The following is a 9,374-nucleotide window of genomic DNA, read 5'->3' on the forward strand; positions in this document are numbered from 1 at the left end:
CTTTTAAGCATTCCGAAATGCCTCCAATGGGTGTAGAGTGCCAAGAATGTGCACAAATTTGGTATTTAAAATTCTAGACTTGCATTTGCTAATCCAATTAAGTCTAGCTTTGCCAGACACAGGGGCTGATCTCCACTTCGAATCATGTAGCTGAAACAGAAAGACTCAAAGAATGTCTGAAGAAAACCCCATTTTGAGGCCTACAATGACTGTAAATAATTAAGGTCACTAACATTTCTTTGAAATTGATTATTGCTACTACCTTCAACCTCCCCCCCCCAAAAAAGATTACGTAAAATGGACAAAGTAGGTAAGAAACTGTCAGTGTTGCAAATGTATTTTATTTTTAGAACATTTTTATGTTATATTCATACCTTTATTCATACATTCCCATTCTTCTCAGAAGCGCCTACCTTATCTATTCCACTTAATTAAACCATCAATTTTTTTGTTCAAGTCCATTTCTAGTATTTTTTTATATTTCTAATGAAATCTTTAACTCTCTCATATGATAGTGTGTGTACCTTATCATCCCAACAAGATGGTAAGCACCCTAAAAGAAGAGACCATATCATATACTTCTTTAATATCCTCTTGATGCCTAGTACTGTCATGTTAGACCCTGACTAATGTGTTGATTTGATTTTCATGAATTCAATTCCTATCTAGCATTCTTATGTTGGCAGATGTTACTTTGCACTATTAGGGAATTTGCTTTATAGATAGACTGTATATGGAAATTGAAGCTCTTTAAACAAAGGTAGAAAGATAGGTTTGTTTCTTAAAATTCTGAAATCCTTAACTTCCTGTCAAACATGGCATATTGAACACATATTTAATCCCTGCAATGTCCAGAAATCAATACAAATAAGTTTCTAAGAAGTATAAACCCCACAAGAAGAAAGAGTGAAAAAAATAAAGAAAACAAGAGATTTAAACATAATTTTGGAAGATGGAATATAGGTAATTGAGTGGTCTCTAATATAACAGAGCAGATAAGTTAAAACTTAAGTCCCAACAGCAAGCAATGCCAAATAAGAGCAGGATAATTTATGCTGCAAAATCTAGAAATGGTGAGAAATTAGAGACACAAGATATCTATGAAAACAGCGAATGTCCTAGAACAAGATTAGCTGAGAAGGTGAATAAAGTCTGTCCCTTCATGCTAACTAAACACCAGAATGTAATAACAGATTAGAAATCAAATATCAAATTTCTCAACAGCATAAAAAGCTAGATGATAACAAAGCAATGCCTTTCTAACTAAGGGCAAAAAAAAAGAGATCTGTAACCCAGAGTTCAAAACCAAATTATCAGTGGAATAAATATATTTTCAGATATGTAAGGTAAAAAAAAAATTACCTTTGATGACATCTTTCTTAGGAAGCTAATGGAAAATATGGTATAACAACAACAACAAAAAAGACCCAAGAAATATGGGCTATAATATAAGAGAGAGCTAAAGGGTATTATTTCTGGGATGATGGTATAATGAAGTGCTAGAAAGATGAGGAAGTCCAAGGGTGACAAGAGGCAACAGGTCTAGAGAACACCCTGTCCAGATTGGAGCAAAAGTACAGAGGGTTCTAGAAGGGATGGCTTTTCAAGAAAACAAATTAAAAAAAGAGAAAAGAACTGACAGTTTACCTGATGCATTTGACCATATTAAAAAAAAATGTAGGACTGATTTTAAAATGCATTTGGAGAGTTTGAAAAGAACTAATGATATAGGTACACAGGCAACTATAAAAGAACCAAATAGGAATAATTAAAGAAAGAAAAAGAAAGAAAGAAAGAAAGAAAGAAAGAAAGAAAGAAAGAAAGAAAGAAAGAAAGAGAAATGAGAAAAAAGTTATATAAGCAAAGAAAATAATCATAGTATACAACATGGTTCGACAATATTTTCATGGCTATAATAATATAAACACTGAATACTGACCTATCCAAAAACTGAAAAAACTATATAGGGAAAAGGTGGAAGGGAAATGAGAACATATATGTAGCCCACAAGAGAGATACATGATAGAGTTGTATCATTACATTCTCTGGAGGAAATTAACAGATAATATCTAAAACTGGAAAAAAAAATCCTGAATGGCAGTATAAATATATTACTTAGGTATACTATAAACAAAGATAAAAGAATTAAAAGTAATTACCATGGGAGAGCAGGAGTCAGAGGTAGGAAAGGGAAAGGAAAAGAACACCATTTCTTTTATAAACTTGTGCCAATATTTGTCTTTTAAACTATGTATATGTATTACTTTGGAGAATAAAATTATGTTACAAAACAGTAAAATCAAAGAAAAGAAAAGCAGAACAAAATTAAGAAACAAGCCCATAAAATTTTGAAATCTCCAAATATTGAATATACTATGATTTAAACTTATAGTAAAATAAACCATAGGTTAGATGGGTTTCTTTAAAAGCAAGGAGGTTTTCCTGATTTTATAAATTGCCAGATTCCTGGCATTTCCAGAGAAGGGATACCATGATAATCAAAGTTCTGATCTAACACATAAACCAGATGACACTACGTCCAAAGCCTGCAGTCCAATGATTTTCTTACATGGAGTCAAGCCACAGTCCTTGGAATAACCATCACCATTCTGGAAGAACGGTACCCCAACCTCCCTGACTTCATCTCCAAATCCTTTCCCTTGCTCATTCTACTCTAGCCCTGCAGTATTCCTTGTTTCTTGACCATACCAAGCACATTCTGCTGCAGGGCCTTTGCATTTGCTGTTTCCTCTGCTTAGAATAATCTTCTCTCAGATATGTCTGTGGATCTCTCTTCATTTCTTCCAGATCTCCTCTATGACAGAGGAATCCCCTGGCCATTTTCTATAAAATAGTACTTCCCACCTCCCGTACATACGTATCTCCCTTTAATACTGTTTTATTTTTCTTCAAGGCCCTTTATCACCACTTGGGCTGATAAGAATACCTTGAGGGTTAGAGTTGAACAAATACAAAAAAATGAGAGAACTCCAGGGAAGCAAAGGAAGCAAAGCTGAAGAGGTAAGCATGACAAGAAATGTTTAAGGGACAGTGAATAGACGCATCCGACTGATACTGGAATTACATTTGAGAGGTGAGGATGAGACAAATTAGTAAAACAGTTGTGGTCCAGTTCTGGAGAATCTTTATGTCCTTTATACATATAGGACCAAATGTATATATACATTGGAAGTTTTCAATCAGGATTTAATATGAAAATATTTTAGTGATATGAGCTGGTACTAATAAATATGACAGGTTAGGGAAGGAGGTTGGAAGCCTAGCAACCAGTAGGCAGGCAATGGCTCGGGTAGAGGTCGTGTCAAATATAAGAGAAAGGATGAAAAGAAAGTTGGAAGTATGGTTCTGTCCTAATTGTATTTTGGGATGACACTGAGGTTTTAAAGAGGAAATGATGAGCCAGAAAATACAAATATAGAAAAAAATCAGGGCTATCAATTCAGATAGGGAAATTTATCTGTTTAGAAATGATAATTATAGTGAGAGAAGAAGACTTCTGAGAAAGACTGTAAAGAGAGTAGAGTACTTCAGATTGCACCTTGGGAAATGTCACCTTGGGAAACTGGGGGCAGAAAGAAGAGCCAAGAAGGCAGAAAAGAAGTTGTTGAAGAAGTGAATGAAAAAATAGGCCACTGTAATGTTGTGGAAGCTAGAAAAAAAGGAAAATTTCTTAAAGAAGGTGATGCTATGTGGCTTCAAGTGCTGCATAAAAGTAAAAGGGAATGACTGAAAAAGTCCTTGAGGTAATCAAGGTTTAAGATCCTGAAAAAAAAGAAAAAGAAAAACAAAAATGAATTGCAGCAGACCCTTAACATTGTCTAAGACTTAATTTCTCAAGTTTCCATGATAACATATTACTTATCAACTCTAAAAATTGGGGATTTTAATGTCTACTTGATAGAGTTGTTAGAAGAATTAAGTAAGTTACTATATTAAAATATAAATGGAAAATCTGTGTTCAGATCAGATTCTAGACAAGTGGATAGACACAGTCATTAGATAAATGTTCTAGTTATCTACTGTTGTGTAATAAACCATCTCAAACTCTGCAGCTGAAAGGAAACCCAAATGTTTCATTATGATTCTCTCTCAGGAGCCTTGGGGTTGATTGGGCTCAGCTAGGCAGTTTTTGCTCAGGGTATCTTATTTGGTTATAGTCAGACAATGGCTGGGGACTGGAGTCATCTTACGTGTCTGGTAGTTAATGCTGGCCTTTGGCTGAGACTTCAGCTGGAATACTGTTCAAAACACCTAGACATGGACTCTCCATATGGCCTGGAATTCCTCACAGTGTGGGGCTGGGTTCCAAAAGAAAGCATCCCAAGAGGAAAAGAGACAGATCACCTTATAGCATCTGGCCTTGGATATAATGTGATATCATTTCTGCCATATTCTATTTGTTAAAAGCAAGTCATTAAGGCCAGCCCTTATTCATGGGAAGAATTAGATTCCACTTCTTGATGGGAAGAATAGCAAAGAATTTGTGGATATATTTAAAACTACCACAGTAAGTGACTTTCTTTTTTTTTTTTTCAGGAATACATATTTATTTATTTTTTTATTATGTTATGTTAATCACCATACATTACATCATTAGTTTTTGATGTAGTGTTCCATGATTCACTGTGCGTATAACACCCAGTGAATGGAGCACTGGGAATAAGTGACTTTCTCTTAACCACAGCCTGACATGTTTTTGTTGTTGTTGTTGTTGTTGTGGTTTAGGTTTTATTTCATCATCATAAACTGAACTCTGCAATCCAGCTAGACCTGGGGATAAGAAACCATGGAGCCCGCAAAGATTCTGGGGTATTTCGAGGAGGTGGGGGTGGAAGGGTGCTCTCCCGAGCTACAGAAGGAATGGTCTGGTAGTTAAGATAAAACACAAGTCAGATTTATTAGATCTGTCCACAGTCAGCAATGGTGATCTTCTTGCTGGTTTTGCTGTTCCTGGATCCAAAGCGCTCCATGGCCTCCACGATGTTCATGCCTTCTTTGACCTTGCCAAAGACTACAAGCTTGCCATCCAACCACTCGGTCTTGGCAGTGCAGATGAAGAACTGGGAACCGGTCACGTTGGGTCCAGCGTTGACATGGACAGGATGCCAGGACCCGTGTGCTTCGGGATGAAATTCTCATCATCAAACTTCTCCCCATAGATGGACTTGCCTCCAGTGCCGTTTTGCCGTGTGAAGTCCGGCACATAAATCCCAGAGTAATCCTGTGAAAGCAGGAACCTTTATAACCAAATCCTTTCTCCCCAGTGCTCAGGGCACGGAAGTTCTCTGCTGTCTTTGGAACTTTGTCTGCAAACAGCTCGAAGGAGACGTGGCCCAAGGGCTCGCCGTCCACGGCGATGTCGAAGAACATGGTGGGATTGACCATGGCTGGGCGGCGAGGGCGGCTCCGGGGCGGTGGCATCTGCAAGGCCCACAGCGCTGCATGTTTAATGTAAATTCATGCCTCAGCAGAATTATCAACTCTTACAAAGACCTTGGAGAATACTTATAATTATCTGAATCTGTGAATATTAAATCTATATATTCAAAGTGTTTACTATATTTAAAAATACAATATTAAGGAGTTGTTGAAGCTCCTTTCTGTTCCCTCCCCTCGGAGGTGGCAGTCTGACCATGAGATGTGGAGGTGGAAGCATGCCCAAGGGCCAAAGAGATGGCAGAGAAGCTGAAAAAGAAACATGAGGCTGAGATCTTGACGACGTGGCTGGTATGGTTGGAAGACTGGTTAAATACAGGTGAAACTGAGCATGTTAGTAAATATTTTGAGGCTAGAGAAGGGATTTACAAATATAGAAAGCAAGAGTGTTTGAAAATTTTTAGGTCAGTGTGTTAGGTGCTGGCTGGGAATTGAGAGTATTGGTGTGCTGGTGGAAACTCATTTTTTAAAACACACACATATACATACATATACACATACATAGGTAGAATTAAAAGCATAGATATATGTGTATGTAAATACATATACAGATACTTTTCCTACCTTTTTCTGCTGAGTGGATCTAGCAACAATACCATCCCAATAACAATAAGCACATTAAACACCAAGATCTTCAATTCTAAACACCATCTTTTCCTAAAAGAACCCAGACCTTCTTAGAGAAACAGCTAAATTTCAGCGCTGGGGAAAGAAAGTATAAAGTGAGCCTGGGATAGCTTGTTATGCCAGAAAAAAAGTCCCTAAAAGAAAATGCAAGCATGTCAAGTGACACAGATATCAGTTTAAAGTGGCTGTCACAAACGAAATCTGAGACAATTTGAGCACCAAAATAATGATAGTTATATATGAAATCCATTGAAAAAACAAGAATCTATACATCCATACTGATACAAATGAATGAGAGAGAAGGAACATAATGGTTAATTTTATGTGTCAATTTGACTGGACCACAGGGTGCCTCGATATTTGGCCTACCATTAATCTGGGCATGTCTGTGAGGGCATTTCTGGATGAAATTAATGTTTGAATTGGTAGACTGAGGACTGCAGATTGCTCTACCTAAAGTGTATGGGCTTTATCCAATCCACTGGAGGCCTGACTAGAAAAAGAAAAGGACTTGGACTGGAACTTACACCATTAGTAATCAGATTCAGGCCAAAATTACACCAAGAGTTCTCCTGAGTCTCCAAGCTTACCGCAGATTGTGGGACTTCTCAGCCTCAGTAACAACATAAACCAATTCCTTATGATCTCTTTATATCTGTGTGTGTGTGTGTGTGTGTGTGTGTGTGAGTGTATCTTGCATCCTATGGGTTCTGTTTCTCTGGAGAACCCAGACTAGAACAGAATTTTAAGGATGATTTTTCTGGGTTGATTCGAGGCTTTCCAGAATTGCATCTCTAACCTGATTAAATTTAGAGACACTAATGATTCTATTTCCAGAAGTAAAGATGGCACCGATAGTCCATGATACTATTAGACTCCTAATCAACCATTTATAAGAAGCAAGGGGCTGAGAAACTGTGCATATTATACTTTTGAACATTTCTGGAAAACTGAGAAATATATTGAGATTTCTGTTGCTCCCAATTAGCTGGACAAAATAGTGAAAGAAGAGGATGAACTCAGGGATTCAAATTCTCAGCTTAGGCATAAAAACCTGAAAGTTTCTTTGGGTGCTCTGAAAAGAGATCCCTATTTCCAATACTGCAGGACTGAGATTGCTGAAAATAAAACACATAATCTCATCCTGCATCTGGCTGAATTACACTATAATTTGAACACCCACTCTCACAGGGTGTTTACTGTTAAAGTAGGTACACTGATGCGGAAAGAATGGGATCCTGTGAGTTGGAATAAAGATGTGTGGGAAGACTGATGAAGCTTTAGGGACATTGAGCCCCTAAATTCTGATGAGTCTTCTTTGGCAGTGAAAGAAGCCTCTCCACCCCCTCACAATCAGGAGAAACGGCCTCCCCACCCCAGTAGTAGTGGCTTCCCCACTACTAGTGGTAGCAGCAGCTTCTCTACCCACTCCACCCTCACCCTGTTCTGAGGGGATTAACCCTGCCTTGTCTGAGGAAATTGTAATGGCCTCCTCTGATGTAGCTGCCATGCAAGACAATGCTGATTCTCCTCATGACCCACTCCCACAAACCCTCTTTGTTTTTTGACCTATAACTAGACTCATTTTGTGTGTGTGTGTGTGTGCTGTATGACCTTTAATTAAGTATAAAGACTTCCAATCACCTTCCAATCACATCATGTCAGGGACCATTTTACCCACTGCTCTGTTTGGCTGCCAGTCTCTTGTCTCTCTCTTCAGCAATGGTAAGGCAGATACCCTTTCCACAAGCAAAAGAAATCCATGGTTTGTTGCCATTGCCAATAACAAAAATGTTGGAGAGTCAGGTGGCAAAGCTGTTGCCATTGGCATCTTTCACATGAACTACATCAAAAGAACCAGGGTGTCTCTCTCTGTTGGTGATCACACCGATTCTTCCCAGGTTAGCACCTCCAGTTACCATACACAGATTACCAGTATCAAACTTGATTAAATCAGTAATCTTTCCAGTGTCCAAATCAATTTGAATGGTGTCATTCACCTTGATGAGGGGATCAGGATAGCAGATGGTGCGAGCATCATGAGTCACCAGATGAGGGATTCCTTTTGTCCCCACAAAGATCTTTCTCACTTTGCACAACTTATACTTGTCCTCCTCAGGTGTAATCCAATGAACAGCAAAATGACCCTTGGTGTCATAGATCAGATGGAAATTCTCCCCAGTCTTGTCAATGCTGATGACATCCATAAAACCAGCAGGGTAAGTTATATCAGTTCAGACCTTGCCATCAAACTTAATAAAATGCTGCACACAGATCTTCTTTACTTTATCTCCTGTTAGGGCATACTTAAGTCTGTTCCTTAGGAAAATGATGAGAGGGAGACATTCTCTCAGCTTATGGGGACCAGTAGAGAGACGAGGAGCAAACACACTGGTCAGTTTATCCAGCATCCAATGCTTTGGAGCTGCTACATTCTTCGGATACTTCTTGGGACCACAAGCCATGGCTGCACTAGGCACGAAAAGAGGCTATAACTAGACTCATTGCAGCAGGCCCCTAAAGGTGAGGTATGAAGTATAACTCATGAAGAAGTATACTATATTCCAAAAGAACTATTTAAGTTTCCTAATTTATAGAGACAGAAATTTGTGGAGTATGTGTGTGAAACAATATTGAGGGTGTGGGATAATGTTGGAAGGAACATAAATTTGGATCAGGGTAAATTTATTGATAAAATCTCACTAAGCAGAGATTCTGCATTTAATGTTGCAGATTGGGGATTTAGGAAAGACTCTCACAGTTTGTTTGGTTGGCTGAAACATGGACTAAAATGCGGCCTATAGTGAACAAATTAGAAATGCCAGACCTGCCTAAGTTTAATGGAAAAGGATTCAAAGCCTTAGAAAAATTGGAATGTTAGAGTAAATTTGTCATTTAAGACCTACTCACTCACACTGGGAAGGTTTTAAAGGCTTGCCTTTCACCATTACTGTGAGAAATAAATTGTTAAGGAGAATCCTGGCATCCTTGAAGAACTCTATGATAGTTCCTCTCTATAGGTTAGACCTTACAATGAGAACTAGTCACTGAATTGGGAAATCAAAATGCAATGGGAGTAATTGAGTTTCAGGCAGGCAGGGGCCAAGTAACAGCACTCAGTCACCAAAGGCAAGTTTGGCATGGTTATGATAATGGGTGACAGAAACAAAGCAGCAATTAGAATAGTCTGATTTACATAAACCTATGGCATTGAGTATTTGATTGTGGTGTTCCTAAAAGTGGAATAGATATTAAAAAAAAAAAAAAAAACAAGAACTAAATTCTACTTG

At 38.1% G+C, this 9,374-nt stretch overlaps 2 pseudogenes; both read right to left on the reverse strand.

Moving 5' to 3' along the window:
- Positions 1-4,893: 4,893 nt before the first annotated feature.
- On the reverse strand, positions 4,894-5,434 carry LOC118518638 (peptidyl-prolyl cis-trans isomerase A pseudogene; annotated as a pseudogene).
- A 2,318-nt stretch (positions 5,435-7,752) lies between these two features.
- On the reverse strand, positions 7,753-8,556 carry LOC118518637 (small ribosomal subunit protein eS4, X isoform-like; annotated as a pseudogene).
- Positions 8,557-9,374: the final 818 nt, after the last annotated feature.

This window comes from Halichoerus grypus, chromosome 2 (assembly GCF_964656455.1).
Source record: "Halichoerus grypus chromosome 2, mHalGry1.hap1.1, whole genome shotgun sequence".
Lineage (NCBI taxonomy): Eukaryota > Metazoa > Chordata > Mammalia > Carnivora > Phocidae > Halichoerus > Halichoerus grypus.